This window comes from Wyeomyia smithii, chromosome 1 (assembly GCF_029784165.1).
Source record: "Wyeomyia smithii strain HCP4-BCI-WySm-NY-G18 chromosome 1, ASM2978416v1, whole genome shotgun sequence".
Taxonomy (NCBI): domain Eukaryota; kingdom Metazoa; phylum Arthropoda; class Insecta; order Diptera; family Culicidae; genus Wyeomyia; species Wyeomyia smithii.
The window spans coordinates 29,755,064-29,782,654 of record NC_073694.1 but is presented as its reverse complement, the minus strand read 5'-3'; the positions used below and the strand labels follow the sequence as shown (position 1 = coordinate 29,782,654).

Here is a 27,591-nt window from a genome sequence, read left to right as displayed (position 1 = left end):
CACTGCAGTGCAGTCGATTTATGTCAATTATGTCGGAATAATTCAACATTTTTAGTATGATTTTTCGTATTAACAAAACTGATTTGGCAACTTTTGATTTTCTTCAACGCAATAAAAACTGATGAAAATACATACAGTTGAAATTAAGGAATTGTAGAAATTCAACTCACATATTTCTGCTATTTCAAGCTTGTTTTTGAAAATTTGAAGTGACCATTTCAAAGATTAAAGTATTCTTAGTGTAGCAAGTGATTTTGTTTAGTGATTAAAATAAAAAGTGGTCCGCTAGTGATGAAAAAAACTTTGGTTGGCTGTTGAGCGAGTCCTGTTGTAGCCGTATAGAACAATGCGCGGATTTTGTTTTCTGAGGTAGGTGATTGAATTAAATGAGTTTTCGAGTGCAGATGCCCAACTGTAATATCAAATTTAGTGCTTTTAAATGAGTTTTTGAGGATTATACTTTATGAGGCATCTAAAGTGAACTAAGAAGAATCCATTCCATGGATTAGCAGATTGGTTTAAGAAGAAAATATGCGTTTTTTCTTGTTTTCAATTGTGTTTACATGTTGAATGAGATGAATAATGGTGCAGTTCCCCTATATATCTTGAATCTTCTTTTATATTTATGTTGTGCTTTTCTCACTTACATCTTGCCTAATATATATATATATTTTTTTTTGGTTTCAGTTTTTATTTCTGATATTTAACTCCTGATATTTTTATATATTTCCATATGTTTTGACGTGGGACTACGTCTTTGTTTACTATACTGGGATGCATTCTGTAAAATTTTTAATGAAACTGGCAAATGTTCCGTCAGATTTCAAACGGTAATAACAGCATAACCACATGATCGATAACAATAACCAATATGTTGTTGGATAGATTAAAATGTGTAACAATTTTGTAATATGATAGTTATCACTCTAATTTCATTGTTAAGCGGTAAAGTTGATAAAAAGTTTCAATGACAAATTTACGCGAATAATGAACCAATTACATGCGAGCATTCCTAGCACAGACGACGTGAATGGACACCATCCGTTCCCTGTGATATTCTCTGTATCAATGTCGAAATAAAAATTGACATTGTCCCCCCGTCCTAATATGTCTCGAAGGTAAAAGTTTTCCGAAAAGTTTGAAACAATCCCCATTCTTGAACAATCTCTAAACCTGCTTTCAGAACCTAATAAAAACCGATGTCTTGAAAGAAAATATGCCGGTAAAAGCGACAGTACCAGTACAGTGAAGAAACGCAGGTTTCTAGTCGTCAATGATTGCAGCTGTACCCTTCTACTCGTACATTTCAGCGGTACCCTTCTATTCGTACTGCACTGCATCGCAATTTTTCGTACTGCAGCGGTACTATTCGTATTTCAGTACACTTTTGTTCGTAAATTTCTATTCGTGTGCAATCGAGGAAAAACTGCAATGCAGCTGTTGATGGTGATTGAAAGTTTATCTCATAAATATGATTACCGTAAATAACTCAACAAGGATTGTAAGATTTTGCAACGGATCTTCATTTAATTTTATCTTCGATATTCGATATTCACTAAAATAAATTCACTAAATAATTTATAGAAGAGTAAGAGCTTACGAATGCTTGTGAATTTATGGATTATTTACTAAGATTCATTCAGAATCTCTTTTTACATTTCAAAGTTGTAAGATGATATATTATTATTCTAAGCTTTACCATAATAAACGTATATTAGCTGTCTTCGTAATACACTAAATTCTGTTTTTACGCGACTTTTTTTACGTGATTTTATTTTACACGATTTTTTTACGCGATTTTCTCGAAATTACGCGATATGTGACGTGAGAAATATTGTTTATGAGCCAAAATGTAACACACACACACACAAACATACACATACATACACACATACACACACATACTTACCAAGAGCGAAAGATTTTGTAACGACGCGATCTTTTTTTACGCGATTTGCTCCAAATTACGAGATTTTTTTTTAAGCGTTTCTTTTTTGCGCGCACGCATCAATCGCGTAAAAAGAGAATCCAGTATACAACGAATATAGTTGTAGGCAAATCAAAAAAATTGTCAAGCAAAAACAAAAATGGAATTGTTGATTTTTTGCTGGAACTTGTTAATAATTTTGTTTAACATATCTTCTTATGGGCTTCCATATTATTTTGAAAGTAAGATCCATTTTATAGATTTGATTTAATCAGAGTTAAACTGCCCATAAACGCATAAGAGTCACACTGACAAGAACGTTCAATTGAGTAAAACGCAGTAGACGCAGGTGAACCAATGCATTTTTTTTTTCTTCCTATTGATTCAAACAAAAAACGAAATCTTAAAACATGCATTCATCCGATGTAACTATATGACAGAATACGTTTAAATGCAATGAGGTTATTGTTGTTCCAATTAGTACACTTCAATTAGTCTTTTAATGAAAGTTACTATGATTTTCTACAAATTATTTTCAGCTCTGAGCCTGTTTTGCGTTTTTTTGAAACATGGGACTGACCAAAATTAATATTTTTTTCATTTTACTAATAAATATAACTTTTTCTTGTCATCTTTCGAGAACTCACGTAATGTAAAGAAGTTTCTGAAGTTTATCTCGAAAGTGATGAAAATTTACATGGGACTGTTATGCATTTATGGACAGTAAATAAGACAAAACCATTCATTATGATAACGTAAGTATTATGGGATTTGGTTATTGAGGATATAGAGTTAATTCTGACTTTGACGCATTACGAGAAATTCTTGGTTCTTCTTCAACAAGCACGATACGCTTGTGCCTTGTCAAATACATGTTGTTTGCACAAAAAAATACTACAGGCATAATAACGCCAAATAAAAACGTTATTCTTTCGAGTGTTGTTGAGTATATTTCAAAAAGTGATATCCAGGGGAGGCTGAAAATAAAAATACATACAGTCGCTGAGCAAACACCTTGATTCTGTCTGCAGGCTCTGTATTTTTTGTAACAAAAAAACCCCTAATTACAGTGTATAGTCCCACGTCACCATTTCATACAACCCTAGGGCTGTATACCTTGTAGTATTTTTTTTTTTTTTTTGAGATAGAATTTTTGAGAAAAAAAAAACTAGAAAACCAAATCTTTGATGTAACTAAATATATTTAAAAATCATACTGCTTCTCCACTGATAAATGGCACTGCAATGCTTGATGGAGATGCCTTTGTTATATTTAGTTTCTCACTATTTTTTTAAAATTGACATGTTTCGGTTTACATTTCGTATTTTTCGAGGATTTTGCAATTTAGAATCATTTTCTAATTCTAAGCATTTTTCGGCAACTCTGAGCATACGTTCGACTACATTTCTTTTATGGCCTTTGCAAACTCTTCTCGTAGGCATTTTCAGGTTTTTTGAGGCTTTTTTCCGATACCAGAATCAACTAGTGTTAGTGTGATTTTGTGCTCAAGTTTAGATAATTAGGGAAACCGCTCCTATATTCATCTCACCTCTCATTAGTCGGTTTGTTTCCAACCAATTTCTTTTATTCTTGCAGCAATCGATTGGAAAATTATACACGCATTCGCCCAAATGCAGAAAAATACTGTTTGATTATGCGAACTATTGTACTATTGAAATTACGATGCTGGCTTAACATGCCAGTCATCGTAGGTTCGAGTCTTTTGGCACAATCTCACCCCTTCTATGGGGTGAGATTGTGCCAAAAACAAAAAGTTGACTTTAATACCTGAAAAATGAACAGTAGTGTATCTACGAATAATTCACATGAATAACATGATAAAACAGTGAATATAGGGTCGACCATAAACAACGTGGACTATTAAGGGGCTGTAGGGGGTTGACCAGAAACTACGTTTCAAATGAATTGTAGAAAAATGTATGACTGGAGCAAATCGATAGCTGGAGTAACCAAATATGAGAACATGGCTTATAGACAGTCTCTATACACATAGTGGCGTCTCCAGGTAACTTAGAAAGAGAAAACGTTAGGACATAAGGCCTGAGAAGACTTTTCATTTTAATTATGATATGTCATTGACCACTGTAAATTCCATTGGAGATCTCAAAACCGCTGAAAACGTACCCACAACCCTCCTTCCTCGCTGAAAAAGTCATCAGTTAATATAGAATCGGTGTACAAATAATATCAGTCAGTGTAAATTTACATATAACAGTTGTTAGCTTAGGGGCCATCCACATACCACGTGGACAGATTTTTAACGATTTTGACCCCCCCCCCTCCCCCTCCGTGGACAACTGCCCATATAAATTCTAAAAAAATTGTATGGACCGTGGACATTAGCCAACCCCCCATCCCCCCCCCCAAAGCTGTCCACGTGGTATGTGGATGGCCCCTTACTGTTCTCAAGCTTTTAGTCATTATTTCAAATAATACCTTGGCTAAACAACACACCTTATGTAAACAATGCAAGTGTTTTGGTGTATACTGATATAATTTTGTCGTAAATACGAATTCCGTACATTGTACCGTTCATCACAGCTTGGCACAATCCCACCCCAAAAGGCCTCGAACAAAGTGTACAGTTTGGAAAAACCTCATTTTCTGAGCCAACACTGATTCAATGCATAATATTTCCTCAACACATTGGAGACGACATCCTAACGTACCAACTGAGCAGTAAGTTGATGAGATTTCTTGAACGGGTTGGTTTGCCTTGGACATTTTTGGATAACGTTATTTGCGCATGTTTTGAAACATTATTTAAGTGAAACAGTTCACTGATATTATCTATATTTTATTTGGAGTTGTGAATAAATATGTCACGTTTCATAAAGCATTGAATTTAAGGTATTTGGTTCTAGAAATCTCAAGTGATTTAAAATACAAACATTTTCCGTTTTGGCTCAACACCGTGGCTTAATCTCACCCCGGCAGACGGTATAATAAACAAAAGGTCGAGCTCCGAATCTTAATGTAGCACCAAGGCTCTGCTTTGCACTGTACTGTACTTGTTAAAACGCGGAACTCGTCCTCTGATTGTCACCGCCGACAGAATTATACCAGGTGAACCGGGAAGGTACTATTTGGTTTATATAAAATCCTGCTTTTACCTAAATCAGTCATGATAGTTCTAGATAGCAACCAGGGCAGTCCTTACTTAGGCGGATAGCAACAGATGTAGCTGCAACAGGCATCAGCAGCTATAGTGGCTGCGCCAGCTGCGGTAGGTGGACGACACTACCTTCGGCGAGTGAAACAGCCGGGTGCTGTGACCAGCTCTTCAACCCTTGGACGAATAGCGGAGAACGGCGGTGCTTCTTTCGTCTCGATCGTTGACAACAACCGTGCTAACTCCAGGATGTCTGCTACTATCATCGTAGAGCTGCACTAGGGTGGTGCGCGGTGTCATCGACAAAATGTAAAGCGGTTCGTAAATCCTTGATTATACTTTTCAAACCATTACTTTGCAACTTTGTTAAAGTAATTGAATAAAATGATTTTGTAGTGAAATGAACGTAAGTTTAGAGTTGATGTATCTAATGAAAGACCACGTGATTATAATCTTCCTCGTCTTGCTTTTTTTCGCCATGAAAAGTTCCAAAAGGAATAAAAAGAATACTTACAAAACACAGATTTCAATTGATCTGCTTGTTCGTTTAGAGGTTGCTTTTCCTAACACGGTCGATAGAGTTACATATCTAGTAAACCGGGAAGGCACTATTCGACCTATCTAAGAGCATGCCCAAATTAGTCATGTTAGTTCTGGATAGCGACCAGGACAGTCTTTACTTGGCAGCAGCAGTGGCAGCGGGTACCAGCAGCAGTAGTGATAGCAGCGTCAGTGGTAGGTGCAATGGCACTACTTCTTTCTCTAGTAAAAAGCTGCTTTTTACCGTAGCGGCAGCATTAGTGGTAGATGCATTGGCACGCAACTTTCTGTAGTAAAAAACTTTGCCGTATTTCAACAACCCACACCGTTTTTGGAATGCTGGCAATCCAAGTCTGTCGGCCGTCAAATTTTCAGCGTGAAACAGCTTTGCACTATGTGATCAGAAGAGTGACCGATATTAAATTGAACAACAAATTGTTCTTTTGAGGACAAATTAATATTTAATTGAAAAGGTAAAATTATCGGGTACCAGCAGCGGTAGCCACAGCGGGACCCAGTTTAGTTGTGGTAGCATCGTCAGTGGTAGGTACCACTACCTTTAGTAAATAGCAGATAAGGTTGTGTGAAAGCCACGAACAGCAAGTTTGCGGTCGGGGCTTTGCACTTTTTTTAAGTAAAAGTAATTTTTGTTTTACCTGTCGATTTTTCATGTGTCTAAGAAATTTTAATATTTTGGTTTCTCATTTTTCCATGAACAGACAACCAGCAATGTTTAGCTAATATCTTGTTGTTTTCAAAACAAAAATTGACATAAAAAATTAGCGTTTTGTTTGTCTCTAAAAATATTTGTCATCATTAATGCCTCTTTAACATAACAATTTACATAGGTTCTCAAAACTCAGTCGTTAAAAATGAGTCAAAATTCGGAACAATAGCATAAGCTGATTAAAATGGTTGCCGGTTTTTTGTGGAAATACTTGTCTATTCTAACCTCTTTTAACGGAAAGCACGTTTTTCGACGTTTTGAGCTCAATCTAGTATCAATTTATATTGTTGTGTTTTGTTCGTCTCTAAAAAGCGTTTCCCCGATTTTAACCTCATTTTGCGTTCATTTTGTATGTTTGTCTTCTTTCGCCTTTTTTAGCATTTTGGCTTTTTAGCTCTATTTGAAATCACAGTTTTCTTAGCTTTAGAAACGTTTTTCGGCGATTTGATAATAAGGAATCCTTTTAAAATCAAACTTTCTCTCGTTTCGAGAAGCGTTTTCCCTGAGCTCAATCCACTCGGTTTTGCTGCTCTCGAGACGCTCTTATTGGCTTAATCTGAAATACATTTCGGACGACTTTGAGCTTGTTGTTGAATATTGCGACTGTTTTTATTGCGAGTGTTTCTGACCTTCAGAAGCGTTTTTCGATGATTCTGATTTCAATTCAGGATCATGTTATTTTTTACCTTTCCTAAGCTTAAGATCTTTTTTCGTTTTCAGAAATATTTTTAAACAATTCTGAGCTCGCTTTGTGATATTTTTCTAGTTTAGAAGTTCGGATCTGGGTCGGATCTGTTTCACTTTCAAAAGATGTCTTTGGCTTTTCTTAAAAAAATCTGAGAACATTTTTTTATTTTGTACCTTTCTTTGTCTAATAAGCGTTTACAGCGATTTCGAGCTTAACCCTTTCCGACCGAGCCCAAACAATTGTGTAGGTAAAAAATGACGGATAACAAAACGTGAATCGAAGCAATTTATTTTTAAAAAAGTTTTTCTTACTTCGGTTTATTATTTTTCGTAACAGCTGCGATGTTGATACTAGCGTTGTGAGCAATAAAACAATGATAAGGACGTTCTAAAAGCGAGAGAGAAGGTTTTGTTTAGGTCACCCTCTATCTACGCAATTATATGGGCCCGGTCGGAAAGGGTTAATACAGATCGTCATAATAATGTTACAAACTCGATCCAAGTCAGCTTACCTCCTGTTTCTTGAGCGTCCTACTCTTTCAAAATCTTGCTCCACTTGATACAACCACTTAGCTTATTGCGCGCCTCTATGTCTTATACCGGCCGGACTCGAGACGAACACCATGTTTACAGGATTGTTGTCCGGCATTCTCACAACATGTCCCACCAATCGTACCAGCTTTAGCGATTCCCTGGATACTGGGATCGTCGTAGAGCTGCGCTAGCTTGTAGTTATATTATTCCTCCATACGCCATCCTTACGTACTCCGCTGAAGATAGTCCTAAGCACACGTCGTTCGAGAACAGCGTTACCAATGATCGGAGGTACACAAATTCGTCAACCACTTCGAATCAAACTGGGTGTTGCAATACTCAAAGAAGCGATTCTAAACTTATGGCGGATAGTGTACGCGGAGCCCAGCGATCGAAGTGATAAAGCACGTGAAGTCTCAAAAGTAAAAACTCATGATGAATCAAGTTAGAAATTCTGGGATCAGAAAAAGCGGTAATTTATTTAAATTGATTTTTTTTAATTCAGTAAACTAAAATAATAATTCTTCATGATAGACGAAAATTTTTTCAGACTACAGGTGTACATGTAAAGTAGTCTAATTTGTTCCAATCATTTCACTTCCCCCCATTACTATCAGCAATGGTGATGGCAGCAACTCTACTGTAAGAAGTTGTAGAAATAGCCAAGAATGAATCAACCAGCAGCACGGCTGAAGCGTGAAGCGCAGCTAATGATGCGTTCGCTGATGATTGCCTCGACAGTGCGCGGGTGTTACTCTAACAGGCGGCGATCGCACACTATAATAGCTGTTATTACATTCGTAGTTCCCATCAGACAACACAAATAACTAATAACGGGATCCAGCCCGGCTCTCGGATGAAGCGGCGATTGGACAAATAGAGTCATCGCGTACGCACCGGCGGCGGCGGCATCGATCGATCTGATAGCTCGTTGACTGCACGTTTCTACCAAGCCGATCACCGGCTGTCGATAGTGCTGCAAGTAGTGAGACAGCAACCGGTGCAATCGTTAGCAGCTCGGATTTCCCTCCTGTGATTAAGTTTGATTGATTCGAATCAACCAACGGAGCAAAGTCAGAGTCACGGCAAATGACTCGTTGGCATTGCCTGGGTTACGCGGGTTCTTAATGACGCAAGTTTGACACGCAAAGGAGGTGATGTAAGGGTTCTCAAATCAAACTAGTCAGGAAGTCCGCAGGCTGAGCGCTAATCTAACTAGATTCGAGTACAATTGCTAGCCGATTGCACAGGTGCCGATCGATCTGCCATCCCTGAGCTAATTAGCACTCGTTCTGCAAGGCCTCATCATTTCGCCATGCTGCATCGCCTATCTGATCGACGATCAGTCAACGTCCGCCGCTGGCTCTGGCTGGCTCGCAGGAGGTTGCGAGAAATCGCACCGAAAGAAAGATCCAAAATAAAACCCAATCGAGTATCAAACAAAGCGTTCGTTTACACGGACGACCTTGACTTCGGATTTTCCTTTCTCGCTCTTTCTTTTTGTCTGATCGGATGGCTCCTCGGAATGAGCGAAAGATTACAACATGTTTGCCCCACTGCACGATCAGGCGTCTTTCTGCACCACTCGGTTGTTTACATTCACTTTGATTTTTGAAGGTCCCCCCCCCCATGTTTACCTCTCTCTTCTTTCAGCTTTTAGGTGCTGTTTGGCGTAGAGTAATATAAATTTTATTTTTTATTTTCGGTGGCTCGATCTTGAAGTGAGTTTTGTTTTTGGTTTTTCTAGTAACCATCACAGCTTGACTATTCGTTCAAGATGAAACCAATTGAAATTGGTGGTACTGTTGCTAAGTAATCGCAGCAGCAGATCGAAAATTCTAGCTTAACTTGAAGGCCATTTTCGGATGGAGAATGGCGAACAAAATTCCTCATTCTGAAGAATTGGCAATGTCATCAAAAGGTGTGATTGTCAACTTAATATGCTGATATGCAGGTAGTTTCTCCAATGTACGTACCAACTTGGCAATGTGGAGGAGAATTTAATACTCTTGTGGCCAGCTAAGTTTCCGACTTCGAAGAGAGGATGAAGATTCACGGAAAATGGAGACAAAAAACTTAGTTTGGAATAATTCAAATAATCGCAAGCTATCCTCACAAGTTTCCATGATATGTAATATAATATTTAGAAAACATAAGTGTTAGGGTGCGATGCGATGTATGGAAAAATCGAATTTAAAGAACCTACCATGTACATTTTGTTTATTTGCCCAAAATAATAACCTGTGAAAAATTTCAGCTTAATCAGACATGATTTAGGGGCGCCTCAAAGCGCTTGAAATTTCAGTCGAAAAATTAACATTCCTAATGAAAAATTGTTTTTAAGATGCCTAATAATCAATAAATAATAACTACATTTTTCTAGGATTAATCGAATACTAAATTGATTATAACTCTTCTCGAATAGCGCCTAATGGAACTCGTTCAAGAGCAACTGTTAGATTAAAATCTAAGTACCATCTAAATCACCTCAGTTTATGGCTATTGGATGTCAAGACCGTCCAGTTTGCAACATTTTGCAAATGTAATTTCAGCTAAACCCTCTACTCAGTATGTGCAGCTAGTTTCAACTTACGACCTTTCAAATTATTTACGAGCACATCAAATGGGCTTGTCGATTGCACATCGCCACAGTGCAAGTTGAGCATCAATAAAACTCGTGGGTTGTTGGCGAAACCCCAAAGAAGTCCTCAAGCGAGATGGGCTGGCCGGTGCTGGCGGCGGAGAGCATTGACCCACAAAGCATAAGCACTAAGCCTGCTGCAGCATTCTGTAAAGCCGCTGTTGCTGGCTGCACTTGGTTGGCATTTGAAGCACCCTTTCCGAGGCAAAAGATTACCCATCAATATCGCAGATCAGACTGTGGCTAATTTTCTTCGCACTGTGAAACCATTCTGTTTTGTCAGCAAACAGGTGCACAGTGGGGAATCGCTGGCCATCGACCCAAAAATGAAAATACGAATTTCATTTCAATTGCATTTTTCCTATAGTTGCATACTATTGAAGTGTTAGAATACAAATTTTTAGAGCATTACGACAAAATTTGAATTTTCTATGATTTTTCAAAGTGTACTGAGTCAGCGTTTTTTAGCGTTTTTCTTGAAAAAAAAATGCAATGTTGCGAAATTTGCTGGAGCCTCAAGGGAAACTTGTATCTTGATGACGTCTAAGGAAAAGTTGTCTATAAAATAGTGGATAATAAATCCTCATCATTGGATAATGTATAATCTCATTGAAATACTCAAAAAAATTAGGCGGAATCAAAAAATTACGTATTTTTTGCATAAAACAGCGTTTTAAGTTTAGACGGCAGGGTTTGGCACTATTGGCACTAGTTTTAAACGATAGCTTGGAAAAAATGCTTTCAAGAGCATCTAGTCCAATTCTGCGCAGAGTTGCGCAGAGTACCCTTCTTTCGAAGAGAAACACAAGTGTTCGGCACATATCGGATTTAAAAAATGTAAATTTGAATTGCATACTGCAAACAGTCAACAGAATAACGAATGGCTCGTATTAATCTGATAATAACAGCGTTTTCAAACATGTTTCAGTATGATTAATCACACTGTTTTCATATTAACAAGTTTAACCCATCAATATTCCGATATTTAACGCAGTATCAAAAACTAATCATTTCTTATGTTCTGTATCACCAGCACTGAGTACCAAAATCATAATTTAAGTTTGTATCATACCAGTCACATGTAAAAACAATCGTGTAAACACAAACCATGACATGATAAATCGCCTGCTAATTTCTACAGAACAAATAGTGAATTATTATTTTGACGTTAGAAACTGCATTTTGAAAACCCTCCTTGAAGATACTAAAACTGTATTAAAAATGAACACAAAAATTAAGATGAAGGTGGAAGTGGATAAAAAGAAGAATGCGATAAAAAGACGCAATTTAATGTAGTCACTTTGAAAAAAAAAGTCGAAAGTAATTTTTATCACGAAGCATATTTTTTAATTGATATTTTTTTTTATTTTCTTAATAACTCAATAATATTTTTATGTTTTTTTATGGCATATGAAAGTCTTTCAAGTATAATGCATTTTGTTCTCCAAAAAATTGAAACCGACGTAAAATTTTCCTCATATAATATAAATAAAAAACATGAAAATTCCCCTGGCATCAAAAATATACATTTTCTTGCAAAAATAACATTAAATTCGGACTCAGCGTCCCAAAATTATATAAAAACCAATAAATGATTTGAAGACATTTTTTTGCTTGGCCGGCATTTGTATGGAGTCGCCCCACTGTGAGGTGGTAGAGTGGTTAGTTTTTTCCTATCGCTAGGAGCTATTTATACATATACTGTCACAACTATGATCGATTGTTGTTTTGACCAACAACGAGCCAGGATTGCAAATTCGATGGATACAGTGTTGAAAAAACGACTTGATATGCGTGATTTTTTACGGTGGAAATCAAGCTTCGTAGTGGCTCGAGGGGAACATTGATCTAGCGTAGAGATATTACGACAAAAAAGAGATGTTTTAGCTACTTCACTCGTTTGCTGGTTTAGATTAAACCTCAGCATTGTGACTAGTAATATGTCAACCGTTTAAGGATTTTTCTTTGTAACCAAATGTTGACTGCGATTTGTTCTTTATTTATCATCATTCTAGTCCATGGATTTGCGATATTTCTGTGCAATTTATTTTATTATAAATGAGAAATCCTACATGTTAAAATTAAATTACAATGCTAGAGTATCGAACTCCACAGTAATGAAGAAAATGGAAGAAGATGAAGATGAATAAGATGAAGAAAAAACCCACAGTTGTTTATTCCCAATATTTGTAATGTGTCCTAATACCAAATTTCAGAATCTATGAACGTTTCAATTTCGAAATGAAACATCTTCGATATTCCATGCCTTGTAGACTTATAAATTGTGCAATACTTGAAGACCATTTCATAAAATTTCAAGATCCTCAATGTAACGCAAACATTGAATTATCCCAAAATCTTACAATCCAAGAATCACGATACTACAATATTCTTGAATTCTAACATCTTTGCCTTCTAAACACCAAAAATCTTAAATTTTAAAGCATTGATATCTGCTAGAGGTGAATTGCTTCAATTGAAAAATCCTTAAAGCACCATATTTAAAAACCTTCAATCCTGAGATTCCAAAATATCTAAGGGATTATGAAATTCCATGATACTAAATACTGAAATCACTTATACTTTAGTTAGAAAAGTGATTTTGAAATTTTGAACTGTTGAAAATTTTTAAAATATCCAGAAATCAAACATCGAACAAACAGGCTGGTTTTTGGTACATTAAAATCTACACGCAAAAGTTGGATGGTGCGAAACCAGTACAAAATTGTGCGTTTTTAAAGCAATTGTTGATGTAATTCGGAACCAGTACAATGATTGCGTGTTGGGCATAACGCAATTAATGCTCTAGCGTTTCTCCAATGTATTTGGCAGCTTCAAACTACTACACCTAAACAGTTCAAGCAGCATTGAAAAGCGAGCGAGAAGCAAAACCATTCTCCTCCTTTCTGCTTGAGGACGAGACATATGCTACGCTTTTCAAGCCTTTTGCACACACACTTTCGAGATACTTTTTCTTCTTCATGCATTCCTCTAAATAGCAGCAAGCACGCACCGACAGTATGAGTGAGACTAACAACACTGGTATCAAGTATGTACAGCACGGGTGTCTCGCTCATTTCGTGAAGCAACAAGGTATCGCCTTGCGCGTCGCAATCCGAACCGAAAGAGAAGCGAAAGAGCAACCTGCAAATTGTAAGTGACGTGTCTAGTCTTGTCGCACATGCATGGAAATTCTACGAGCGAGAGAGAAATTTCTCTCGTCGCTTGCACTGCACCATGAGTAGCAGTCACTAATACACTCGACGTGAGAAATAAAGTGTCGGTATATGATACATATTCTGATTTCATTCTATGTCAATGTATTCGCAGTACAACTGTTGCGTTATGCGTTTCACACATTTATTGTGCGATTTCTGTGCAACATTTGTGCGAATCGGGAAGACACAATGATTGTACAAGACTTCAACTTTTGCGTGTACTAAATATCTAAATCTTGTAATCCTGCAATCCTAAATCAAGACAATAAAAATTAAAAACATTTAGAAAGCTTGCAAAAACGCTACGACAACTTATTCGCTTATTCTGAAATCCTGGAATGCCGAAATCTCAATACGCCAAAATTCTAGAATTTCTGGATCATAGAAAACTTTTTTATTCTTAAAGAGTCATTTTATAAAAAACTCAATATTACTGATTAACTCATTTTCCAAAAGGTAATCATCGCTTCCAGATGCCGCCCCGGACAAAAAAGCACTATCAAATAAGCAAAAATAAAAAATGTTCCTGTAAAAACGACCACAACTTTTCCCTATATCGCCTTCAATATCAATACCATTTCCTCCAAAGAAGGCTCAGAATCATCGAAAAAAATTGATGGAAAGTTGAGAAAGAAAGTGACTCCAAATGAGGTCGGCTTTTACTCCCTTCTTCAAGCGCAGGCAACACTCAATCGGCGTTAGTACTGGGTTACAGCACAGAACGGAAGGTCATCTGTGATACGAAAACTGCTAAGTGCTCAGTGAATTTTGAAGCGCTCCCTAGGGGTGGAAAGAACGTTTTTACACGGAAAATAAACAGAATTTATACTACTTTTATCGAAATCAATCAAACAAACTGGTATAAATCTGTCGGCGAAAACACTACAGGTTAACCCTGCTAAGCATCTGTAAGAAGGAAAACACATTATTTCTACGGGCTTGACAACTTTATTTCATGAAAAATATTTCGGTAATATTACACGATATTGGTTGATATATATATATATATATATATATATATATATATATATATATATATATATATATATATATATATATATATATATATATATATATATATATATATATATATATATATATATATATATATATATATATATATATATATATATATATATATATATATATATATATATATATATATATATATATATATATATATTAATATCTATCATTTATTTATCACATTAACTTCTCAACCATAGCGTATAGGACATGGTGAAACGGTTTGATTAACAAGTAGGCACGAGCGGGGAGGCGTTTACTTGTTTTGTACGGTTGGAGACGAAGCATCACCAAGCGACAGCAAATAACTTTTTCTACTTGTTAATAGATTCTTACTAACTAAGCAAATGAAAATCGCAAATTCATGTGTTTCAAGTTGTTAATTGCTTCTAAAATGAATAAATATCAGTAGCAAGGTATATAGCTTTACCGGATTTATAATTTGAATGCATCGAAATAGTATATTATAAGATGCGATGAATTTTGCTCATCGGTTGTTTTAATAAACAACTTTAGTTTTTGGCATTTTTTTGCAATATAGCAGGTTGTACGTTTGACATACCGTTTTATTATGTTTCTATACACCAACATCACAACGACGAGAATATGACTTCAAAGAGTTTTGATGTAACTAGAGGAGTGTCTGAAAATGAGAGAATAAACACTTAGTAACAATGAATACAATCGAATTTTGCTCGTTGCACTAAATTCGTAGCCCAACTAGTGAAAGACTTTCACTCGTTGGGTTGAGCAATCCAGGTTGCAAGATGACACCGGTTGTTTCTTTTTGTTAGGCTTACTAATCACCTATTGGGTTACGCAGTGTCTTGCCCCTAGCATCCTTCAAAACAGCTGACTCAGATACCGGCATAGATAATCGTAGAACTGTTCCTTTATTGTTTTTCAGTAATCTACTTCTTTTAACTGTGAAAATAATCAGATTATTAACACTTAACCTTATTCTGCTTATATTTATTTAAATGGCATGTCGCATGTCGCATCAATGAGTAGAAACCTATATTCTCCAGAGTTGACAAGAGTCAATCGGCAAAACATGTAATTTAATCTAATAAGAGGATGAAACTAGTTTATAAATTTCATTTCCGAATAAAGATGTGATTCATTTATTATAAATATTCGGAAAGTTTGCGTTAAAGAATCCACCTTTGCCATGATTTTTAAAAACTCAAAGTACTTTCTTGAGTTGAAAAAAACTAACGAGCTGCATTTTATATTTTAACAATTTTCAAAAATAACCGTCGATAACACATGGTACAATTGTAAATGGAAGAATTGCAACATTAACGGTTTAAAACGCACGATTTTTCAATAACATTGATTGCTGTTCGTGTTTCAAATCAACATTTGTCGATTACAATACCTTCGTTACACTATTGTAATATGACAAACTCCACAAATGTGAATAATTGTGAATTTTTCCCAAAACGTTTTTGCATCGAACGTAATAGATTGTATTAAACGGGTTAAACTGTTGAAATAACCGTCAATTCAAAACATCGAATAAATTATGCCACATTATACCACTGGCAAAGCGGTATAAACGTACACGACAAATATATATTGCCCGAGAGCACAGAAAATACAATTGTCATTTTTCAGTCCTTTTTGTGTGCACATTCCGTTCGATCATATACCTGAAGTTGACCTTCCGTTCTGTGGTTACAGTCAAGCGTGTTGAAACGACGATGTAAATTTTCGAGGAATCCTTTTCTCCTCGTCCCAGTCAATCATCAGGTCCAGAAACGTTCACCTCTCACTAATATTCATTATTTCAAATTCGCTCGCCAAGCACCGCTTCAATCGCCTTTACAACTGAGTACAAGTAAGTCCTTCACGTACAGCACAAGCATAACTTGGCCGCTTCCGGATCCTTTCACATAGAGATCGCTCTAACTTCTGGTGAAACCAAGTCGTTCCACAAAGGCATGAAACCTCGCACTCTAGGTCCTTGATGCCTTCTTAAAGTCGTACAGTGAGCGTTTGAGGCGGCACACTGTCCGGCTGGTCTCCTCGTTCAATTACCTGCTGAGAAAGGCAGTCTTCACGTCCATCTGGTGCACTGCCATACTCTGCTCGTTCGCTACAGTGAGAGCAACTCGCTTGGTGTCCAGGCGCGAAGCCACAAATCTCGATCTCTCTTATCGGATTTGTTTTGCTTCACCTTGAATAGCCATTTGCACGTGATCGGCACTCGTCCTTCGGGAAGTTTGACTAACGTCCACGTTTGGCTACGTTTGAGAGAATCATCTTATCGCGGACGACTGCTCCCCACTTCTTTTAATCTGATCGCTTCTTCATTGGCAGCAAGTCGACAAAACTCGTTGCATTCAAGGTGAACCCATTCTATGCTACTCCGCATGCCAACACGGAGGCCTGGGTTCGTTTCATCAGCACAGCTACTGAAGGTTTCATTCCAATTATCGGGTTAGAACATGTAATTTGTCCGTCAGATCCATCCGGTCCTTCCGGTCCACCATCTGATTCTCGAACACGGACTGGAATCTGATCCTAACTGGTCCTGCTCTCTCCCTCGAAGAAGACTACGGCTCGAGCTACAACGATCTTTTTACGCTTTGGGTACCTCACTCGGAAATCAGCAACGACTTGCAATGCCTATCCATTTTAATTCGCTGGCCAACTTATTTTGTGGCCGTATCCTCATCCTTACGCATTAGCTCAGGATTTTCCGTCGCTTCGTGCTCGACGCAGCACTGAGGTTCACGCTCTTCCGGTAGCCCCTACATTCAGTAGTTCCATTGCGGATAATACGATTTATCGAACTGCAGTACGCGGACATATTCCACTGCTCTGTCCATTCTTTTTATTTATCACTTTTTCCGCACTCACGCCAACCGGGCCCAAAACCTGATGGGAAATTTGGGCAGCGATATGGAAGATAAAATAGAAATAAAATTAGGGGAGAACCGTACAAGTCGCACCAGTTGGGTAAGATGGCCCATGCTATTAATTCCCAGAAATACTTACACATGTGGCTTTTTATGACGAAATTGTTCGCTATTCTCATAAAAACGCAGCTTCTCTGCAGTTCTCATATAAAAAAGTGTGCCATAATGACTAAAATACTCAAAAAACTGTGCAATTGGCTGTGGCTCTGTCCAACATGTAATTATTCATGAATTTTATTTAAGCTTTTATGATTAACTGACTAGTAAACAATACAAAAAACTATGATTCCCCTAACCTTTACACTTTTGGAGTTTATAATACTATGAGTATTTCAAATTATTTCACTAACTTTCGTTAACTTTTACCTGAAAACAATCAAAATTAAAAATGGGACAGAATGCACCATGGAGAGGTTGCAGGAGATTACTTGACAACTTAAAGCATGTTCCATTATTTTTGATTTTACTTTCGAGACTTCAAGCGCTTCTCACTTTTCGTGCTGATTTCTGCTAGTGGCATATTGGCCACCTGCTTTGGAGCATACTGACCTTTGTTGTGGTGCGTTTTGGTCACGGGCTTGTTTGGCGGCAATGGTATTTTTACCAAAAGAAATCGAGTATTTTATAATAAACTTTGTCATAAACATACAATAAATAGATCCTACAACCATCCTACACGTTCAATGTCGCTTTGAAATAATTTGAAGCATTGTAAATCGCGACAATGCTTAACTGCTGCGTTTTGTACAATCCACCCCTATTTGGAACACATGGAAATTAAAGGTAAAAAGTATGGAACACTTCGTTCTATGTGTTTGCTCTACAGCGTTTTGAATTGGGAAGAATAAGGTTGGCTTCATCGCACCAACGTGCGTTTGCTGTCTGACAGCTTGATTGCTAAGGGAGTTCGGTTCCATAGATCGAAACAACAGGTGCAGGGGTATTGACAATCTAGGCAGAAACAGCCAGAAAACGACAATAATTCCCAAATAGGCTCAGACAAGCAAGAAAGACACCCGCTCCAAGGCCGACCATATGGTGATCGAAGGCCAGCACTTTTCAAACGTCATTGATGTGTGATCTTTGCGAACCGGTAACACATTGATTCAGAATATTATCTTGTTCTGACCAATGTTTTTATATCATGATCCGCATGGAAGATACGACTGAATATCCAGATCAATGAAAAGAGTTGCTGTAGAGTACACTCGGAATGTTGATGGACGGATCGCTGAACCAGTTGGACATGAACGAGTAGTAAGAGCATATCCACGACGCGATCATTGAAACTGCGCGACATGAGATAGGCACCACCGCAAGAAACGGGAACACTACGATCGCGTCCTCGCAGAAGCGAAGAATTGCTTCACCAGGCACGTCAAGAAAAACTTTCACAGGGTGCTCAATAAGTTCGAATATAACTTTTCATTGCTGCGTAGGTGCGCACTATGTACATCTATACCACCATCCGTTGGTACCGGGAGGCGGTCTCGACCAAGCACCGTGCAAGATTCGGGTGGCCGCGTTCAGCTAGAACGCCAGCAGCCTTTAAAATGGTGAGGAAGCGGCTTCCTCGAAAATTGGAACCGCTTGATCCGGAAGCCCGCAGCTGACCTGGATGTTTTGATCGGAACTACCCAAACCATCATTACGAAGGACCTAGGATACAAACCGTACAGAAACGCAAAGTTTACGGAGTATCAGAATCTATAACGAAGAACAGGCTGGACAGAGCCAAACTGATACTCTCACGGCACGCAGGCCAGGAGTTCGTGTTTTTTTATGGGAAATTCTTTGTCTTGCAACAGCCACACAGTGTCCAAAATGATCAAATGTAAGCGCCGACGCTGGTCAGCATCCTCTCGTCCCACATGAACATCCCACGGTTCCAAAGCGCCGCGTCGGTACTGATTTGGGAAGCCGCGTACAACAGGACAGAGGCACCGGCACTTCGGGTTTTTCAATAGGAAAGTGCACCGGCCTACACGGCGAATTGTGGCGTCGGGAAAGTTTTACTGATTTTCTCGACAAGACCTCAAGGCCTCCTAGCTGCCTGGACCTTAGTCCTTTATGTATGATCGTACATGCTGGCCAAGCAGAGCAAACATGAAGTGAGCACTATGGACCAATTTAGGGGCGTATTTAACTTTTTTGTAGACCCCGTGGTTCTGTGGTAAGCGATGTCGGTCGGCTAGCTCTCCCACACGGTTGTGATATCGGGTGCGATTCCCGATCTGGTCGAGGATCTTTTCGAGCTGGAAATCATTTCGACATAGCACTGGGGCACGGTGTATCGTTGTACTAATCCTACAACATGCAAAATGTGCCGAAAACAATATCGATAACGAATAAATCTAGTTGATCGAGACCACATAAGCCCCCTCTCCTCCCAGGCTAGCGTGCGATATTGTTTGTTATTTAACTTATTTTACCAATTAGACGAGAGCTGTGGTGTATCGTGCCGTACCTAGAAGTTGTCTTCAAGTTGCTCGGTCCTGGGTCGTGTTTCACTTGTTTCCTAGCTCTTTCCGACCGGGCCCGTATAATTGCGTAGGTAGAAGGTGACTTGAGACAAAACCTTTTCTCTCGCTTTTTGAACGTCCTATTCATTGTTTTATTGCTCACAACGATAGTGTCAACATCACAGCTGCTACGAAAAATAAAAAACCGGAGCAAGCAAGTGTTTTTTATATAGGAATTGCTTCGATTTAGTTTTTGTTCTTCGTCATTTTTTACCTACACAATTGTGTGGGCTCGGTCGTAAAGGGCTAGGCGTCTCATCACCCGCAAGTCTCCTTCGATAGAGTCGAGCAATCGTGCACACACTGCCCCTTAGTTACTGTTGCCGGTAGTGTTACTCAAGTAAAACGATTTCACAGGGTTGTCATACGGCACTTGAGTGACATGTCTGGTCCACCGTAGCCTGTTAACTTTCACCAGGTATGCCTTCGCCAGTCTCAGTCGTCGGTCTGTACTCCACTGTAGATAGTCCGCAGCATCTTCCGTTCGAAAACTGCAAAGGCGTTCAGGTCCTCCTCGAGGAGCGTTGTTGTCTCGATTCCGTAGAGAACTACCAGTTTTATCAGGGATCCCTTTGCTGGTGTTATTGTCAGCGATAGTGACCCCAAATACACGAGCTCGTCGGCCACCTCGATCCCGGTGTCGTCACGGAGACTTGAGTTGGGAAGCTGATGTTGTTCTCCAGATAGCCACTTGCATGTATTGTATTTTCGACGCATTAATCGGTATTTATCCGCAGTCCGACTCAATTGGCTCCGGGTTTCAATAGGACGTAGACTTTCTCCACCGTTGCAAAGTTATGTGCTGAACCAACCTTGTGAAAATTGTGCCCCTCGTGTCGATGCTCACCCTTCGACCACACCCTCCTCAAGGGCGATGTAGAACAATAAACAAATACGTCTTTTACCCTTGACAAACCTGGCCCACGCACGAGCCTCCTGGTAAAGGTGATAGGCAATGGAACAAGATCTACGAGAGTATTTTGTGGGCGGTTTTGACAAGCAAGATCCCAAGTAACACATGTTTTTATAGAATAGTTGACGTTACCTATTCCATGACATCTCTATCACCAGAAAAGCTAAAAAATTGAAGACTAATAGAACAAGTATCGATACTATATGAAATAGGTAGTACATAACTGCATCGAAGCAAGCCAACTTGATAAAATGAAGTGGCAAAATACATCTCGAGTACTAACACGGCAAATGTGCGAAGCTGTTACCATGACAACTGTTAACCAGTGTTGTTATTAGATGGTTAATGTGTTACGAAAAAAACATTGTGAGGATATTGTTATTGTTGAACTCATGTTATTAAAATCATCTTCAAAACCATAAAAACGAGCTTGTTTTCGAAAAGCGGTTGTATTACTGATGGAAAGCAACTTCAAACACAATAAAACAACACAAGTTTTCAGTTGCGCTTGTAGTACACTTATATGGCCACTTTCATTGTAACTTATTTTCTGACATGTTTCGTGTGTTACTTGGATTGTCGCGGTAGTTTGCAGCACAACAGTTTGTCGCCCTTTTTGCAGATGAGGTAGACAACTTCCTCCGTCCAGAGATCTGGTAGCTCTTCCTCCCTTCAAATTTTGGAAGGACTAATATGCCCTATCGATAAGATGGCTCGACTGTAGAAACTATAGACTTCAATGCGGCGTACGATTAAGTGAAACGCAACGAAACTAATTGGGGTGCGACTCTTCACGGTTTCACATCTAGTAGCAGGATAGCGATCGAAATTTCGGACGTGCTTGTGCCGTTGGATGGTTTGAAGTAAGGGGGCGGGCTGTGAAACTTGCTGTTCAAGAAAGCCTTCGAAAGTGCAATAGGAAGTCTCACATGCGACTAAGCTTTGTGGGCGACATCGATATCATCACTATGATCTTTTGGCATAAAAATAAAAGTAAAGTATGTACGCTAAAAATATTCCCCAGGGCTACAAAATGAGAAAAAATGAGTCGAAACTTAAAGAAAGCAAATAAAACACATAACCTTAAATTTAATTTTGAGTCGACGAAAATTGCTTTTTAAGTCCGGAAATCAAAAACAGAAAATTATTCCGAAAGAGGCTTGAAATAAATAAAAAATACTCTTAGAGGTCCGGAATAGCGACAAAACGCTTCTAGCTGAACTGCAAAAAAATTAAATTAATGATTCAAAATAAGACTAGGATTAATCAAAGATCGATTTACTTTTAGCAACTACGAAACAGGAAAGGATTCTAAAATAATTTCAGAATTGTCGAAGGCACACAGAGAACGATCCAAAAAGGAGTTCAGAATCTTAAAAAATACACAGTCAGGGTAGCTGAAAAAAGATAATACTTCCACATTATGTTCGGAAACGAAATTGCTTTCCCAGACAAAAACGAGAGGAAAATGATTCTAAAAGAAATTTAAAATGGCCGAAAAAAGAGTGATTAATCTCAAAATCAATAAAAATGTTTATTAGGGAGGAAAAGGAAGACGAATAAAGATCAGAAAGGTGAAAACGTGGCTTCCGAAGACGAAAACAATTATATCAAATTAGCGTCAAAGTTGTAAAATGTAGCTAATAGCTAATAAGAAATTAAACGTAAAAGACAAACATTTTACGAAATGTGGGTCAGAATTGAGGAAAAAATATTCCGGAAAAGATGAAACAAGTATATTAGGCTCAGAATCATCAAACACACGTCTAAAGCTAAAAACGCAAAGAAAAAATGATTTAAATTTAGGCCTTAGAACACTGGAAAACCTTATCAATCCAGATAATTTTTTTTCCACGTACAAACAGATTTCTTTCGCGATTCAAACTGTGAAGTCTCCGATCAATTCTAAAATTTTCACCCTGTTAACGATTTGTTAGCCAATAATAATTCGATAATTTGTTTTGATCTAATACTCATTTCAGTGTCCTAACTGCGCCGTACTGTTATTTTTTTTTCTCTTATTATTTCCGGATTTTTTTTTTATTTAACAGCATATCTTGATAGAGTTTCTGAACATCGTTTTTAGGCTGTCTTTATATTTTTCAGAACCGGCTATAAAAAAAGTTTGGTTTAAAGCTGATATTACTCTGATTATTGTTTTCAATTTTACTTTCCAAATATTACCAATCTTTGATCCCATTGCTTATTCAAATAATTCGTTGGTAACTTATTTTGCAAACTGAAAATTTTGATGGAACAATGTAACCCAGTTCAACTCTTCTTTTACAAACACCATGTTGAAAAAAATTCACTTTTTATATGAACGACACGATAATTTTTTGGCAAAATTTTGTTGACTCAATGTTTTAATTGCTTTATTAACTTGTAAACCTCCGAAATCATCCCCTTCCACACTGCTATAAATTCTAGATCAAACAACCATCACTTTGCGGGACTGATCGGACCAGTTTTCATACATACAAGTTACCAGGCCTCATAACTCATCAGTTTGCGCAGTTGAATGAAATGGATTGCGCGCATTTAATCGGCAAACCGAGTCAGTTTTACATGGTAGAGGTGGTGGAACCCATTTTATTGCATTCCGCATTCTAATTCTTCGAACTAAGCCGAGCTGACTGGGCAATCGAGCCTAACTTGGATGCAACGCATAGCCGCCGGTACAGCAGGTGCAACAGCGCCCGCATGCAAGTGAGTGGGCCTGGCCAGGCGTCGATCACTACTTTCGGGTTTCTTTCACATTTCATAGCATCAAACAAGGCGGATATAAGCAAAAGCAAAAACAACAAACTTGTTTCTTTTATTAACTTTGTAAAACAAAACACAAAGTAACACATTTCCTTAACACACTAACCTACCGACAGTCTATAGAAACACATATATTTAGTATTGGTTGAGCTAATTGAACTGCCCTCGGTTTTCGTCACTTTTGGCTAGTGGCTAACATTTTGATCGGAGGCACGCAACGCCGCCCATTGTAGACCATTCCGACGAGGCTGCAGTCGGGCATTTTCAGGTTGTGTGGATTCTTTGACTCCACTTTGGCCAGTTCCTTTTCGAGCAATTTCTGATCCCGTCGCAGCTTCCGATCCACCCGCTTTTTCTCACTCTCCATTCTCAATTCCCGCGATTTGGTCTTGACCTTGGTAACAGTCTCCGAAAGGCGATTCTTGATTGCAGATTTGATCTTGCTTGGCGCTGTTGTCGTTTCCGGTGTTAATGCGATGGATTTGGTTGTAGATCTTTGCTTACGAGCAGCCTCCGCAGACAGTGACAGCAGAGCGATTAGCGCTAGCCCAAGCAGGAACCACCGGGGACTCATTTCTTCGCGAAGTCTAAAAGGGTCTGTATCAAACCGTATCACGCACCAAACTGCGCTGGACTCCGGCCGAATGCAACCGTTTTGTTCGTACGAGGGTCACCCGGCCGAGAGGATGGTGTGTCACGTGAAAGTAGAACCCGATACGAGCATCTGGCGTCCGATTATCGGAGCCAAACTGGCGGACTCGGAGCGCGCGACAATTTATGTCTGAACCTGTTCCGAATGCAGACAGGCTGCATGGACAGCACGGGGTTGCATCGGTCACCTTGCCCTAGAATGGGGGTATAGCCGCGGAGGGGGTATAAAGTAGCACTATTTATTGAGATGTTGTCGATCAATCAGAAGAACCGAAGTCGAAAACTCAGTCGTACGTAATGGCGAATGAAGCTGAGTGTAAACATACTTAATTTGATCCGATCTGATGTGGAAATACCAAGAAGCATCTTGTCATGTGGAATATGTGACATTAACGTTTCGCAAAGAGCTGGTGCATACTCGAAGAATTGTTTGTTTTCTCTCGGTTTTACTATCGCCACCTCGGGCTTCAATAGTGATAAGGCATTTAACGTAATTACTATCAAACGTGAATAAAATTTCGCACACACATAGTAGTAGTTGTTATTCCCACGGATTTTTTTCTCTGCTTTATAGAAGCGAAGTTTCATTCACTAATAGTGTGAATTAATTATTGACGCTAGAGCATGCCGCGTCGGAATCGGTGGTGTTTGTTTTAGATGTTGCGCTATTGTTATGACCGCACGTAACCCCACGGAATGTTGAGATTGCTACTTGTGCCGTATTTAGTGACAGATTTTGAATAATAGCTTCTACGCTTTCCTGCTACGCCATACGAAATGTTTAATGCCTCTCGATTGAATTAGCATTCAAAATGATATATTTGAGTCTCGCAATATTAAATGCGTAATCTCATTCATAATTCGACTAAATCTAATTTACTTCAACAGTATTCAATTTTTCTCGATGAATTATTTCATTTTTTACTTTGTAGAAGAACCCCAGAGAGATCTAACTAAATAAAAAAAGAACACGAAAAGACCGACCAAACTCAAATGTATTAAAACAAACTAGAACATAAACTTGAATTACAAACTTTAAAAAAATTTACGACTGCTAGAAAACTTCAAAACCAGACTCAGCTTACAAAAAACCTTGGGGATCTGAACTTAAAAACAATCATAAGGAACCCAAAGAAAAAAGTCTAATTTTGAAAGTAAATAGTTGAATAATGGTTTCAAATCATCCACAAAAAGAAAATAATCCATCGAAATTTGTTTGCACCAGTAAGAAACGTTCCATAACGCACCAGCTGCACATGAAATCATCACGAAGCCACAATTCACGTTTCATTCACATTCAACATAAGCAGAGTAATCAATTTCAATGCCGTCAAACTAATGCAGCACGCGTGCGCTTACTGGCGCGACGCGTCCACCAACCGGACAACGGAGTTTACTCGTTTTTCCACCAGGCATTAAACGCCCAGACTGGCTACTGGTGACAGCAAGCAGCCACATTTGTTTTACTAACCACGAATCGACCTTGGGTGATTAGTTTCAAAAACATCAATAATAGTCCGTTTCTCCTTCAAAGAGGCACGAGAGACAGTGGAGACTTCATCGAAGGCACAAGCGACAAACAGCAATTCTACCCCATGTATGATACACGAACGGGTGTCGAAGCATGAACGTGCACTGCCCATGCCCAGTGTAATAAAGCTCGCGATGGTTGGTGTAACCTGTTGACATTAATTAGTAGTACTTACTGTGCTATTACAAGCGACTTAGGTCATCCTCGGGATTCGCTCAGCATATCGTAGAAACCTAAAATTCGTAGAATTTTCTGTTGCATTCAAATCTCTTATACCACGCACGCACAAAAAAAAACACGCAGGCGACACAACTTCTAGGAAGTAAAACACGTCACCCAGTTCGATCGCTATCACTATTGTGTTCCACCTGGACTGCCTCCAACCACGTACCGACCGATTGGCCAAGGAATTCAACTTTTCGAGTAGAACAACCACGCTGACTAGCGAGCTGTGAGCGATGGGTTTGCGACCGCGCACTATACTTACACTAGAGGTACTAACTAAAGCGGTATGTTTTAGCGCAAGTCACGAAAAATAGCATGTAAACAACCGTGGGGTAGGGTGGTTTGGCGAAGGATCTACACCACCGTAACGTGCTTTACGGAATCAATTGCGGACGCATGAATTTCAATAACCTACCTGCCGACTGCATTTCATGATCAAGTATAACAACCACCTTCTTGGTTAGGTGTCCGGTTGCGGCACTTCAAAACTGGTCCCCACTATGCGGTGAGTTACGATTGCGACAGTTGGGTGTCGGAACGAAGGCATCACGACGCGGCGGTCGTCGTTTTTGTTCGAAGTAAAGCTTTTAAGCGAAGCTGTGAAAGCACTGCTGAGTTTAGAGAAGCTTTCGTTGTGGTGAGTTTGTTGTTGGTTTTATTTTCCAGCAGAGGCGCTGACGGTTGTTTAAAGAGTTTGAGTCGTGTTGTTTGTTCAATAAAGTATCACTTCAATATATTTCAGAAAGCAACAGTTAAACAGTATTCCAAACCCAATAACATTTTAATATAAGAAACTTAATACAGAATCCTGAAATAATATCGTTTTACATAAAAACAGACAAATATATATTTATAACAAATACTGATAATTAAGGCCAATAACTAACGAAAACGTTTAAATAGGATATAAAAACTACTTAGAATCATTATGTTAGAAAAGACCTAAAACAATATTCGAAAACATTCAAAATCGTTCAAAAATATGAAATCAATGAAAAAACTGACAAGAAAAAATAGAGGATTCTTAAAGATAGTGATGCAAACGACGCCGAAATATTTATAATTTTATTCACTGAAAATTAAACAGAATTGAAATTAACCAAGATAGAGACCTTAAAACGTCGAAAATAACCATAAAAAGTTGAAGATTCGATAAATATATAGTTGGGAAGAAATTTAGCGAAAGCTAGTTGTTAAATGCCAAAACCAGAAAGCTGCTTTTGCGGCAATCTATTTGCACGGAATAGTCAGAGTCCAAGCGTCTATCATGATTTCGTCCAAGAAATAAAATTACAATCCGTGCGGAACTTGCTTTCGAGCAATTTTGCCACACAATCGATAAGGTGGTGTTGACTACGAAAGCAATTGAGAAATCGCAAGAATTTTTCTTGGAGAAGGATTTCGATGGCTTCAAGAAGCTGACGAGTTGAAGTTCGAGAATGAGAGAATTTGGGTATCGATCGGGCGGGGGTGATCCAAAAAGGTCGTCTTGTCATTGAGAGTAAACCAGCTTGAAATGGAATTGAAGTCGGTTCAACTCGGTAGCGCTCCCTTCTGTCATCTTTTCAACGGTTGTCATCGAGGTGAATGATGCTGATAACAAAGAACATTTCGCCAATGACC

General features: G+C 38.5%; 1 protein-coding gene across 2 annotated transcripts in view; it reads right to left on the bottom strand.

The window, feature by feature from the left end:
* Nucleotides 1-26,242, bottom strand: part of LOC129718303 (uncharacterized) — a 41,708-nt gene extending 15,466 nt beyond the window's left edge. The window contains exons 1-2 of one of the 2 annotated variants that reach the window (XM_055668949.1): nt 25,919-26,227; nt 14,996-15,076 (exon numbers count right to left, since the gene is read on the bottom strand). The gene's annotated coding sequence lies outside the window, so the exon portion shown is untranslated. Of the gene's footprint in view, nt 1-14,995; nt 15,077-25,918 lie in introns of both variants that reach the window. The other variant, XM_055668946.1, reaches the window with a different exon arrangement.
* Between the last annotated feature and the right edge of the window lie 1,349 nt (nt 26,243-27,591).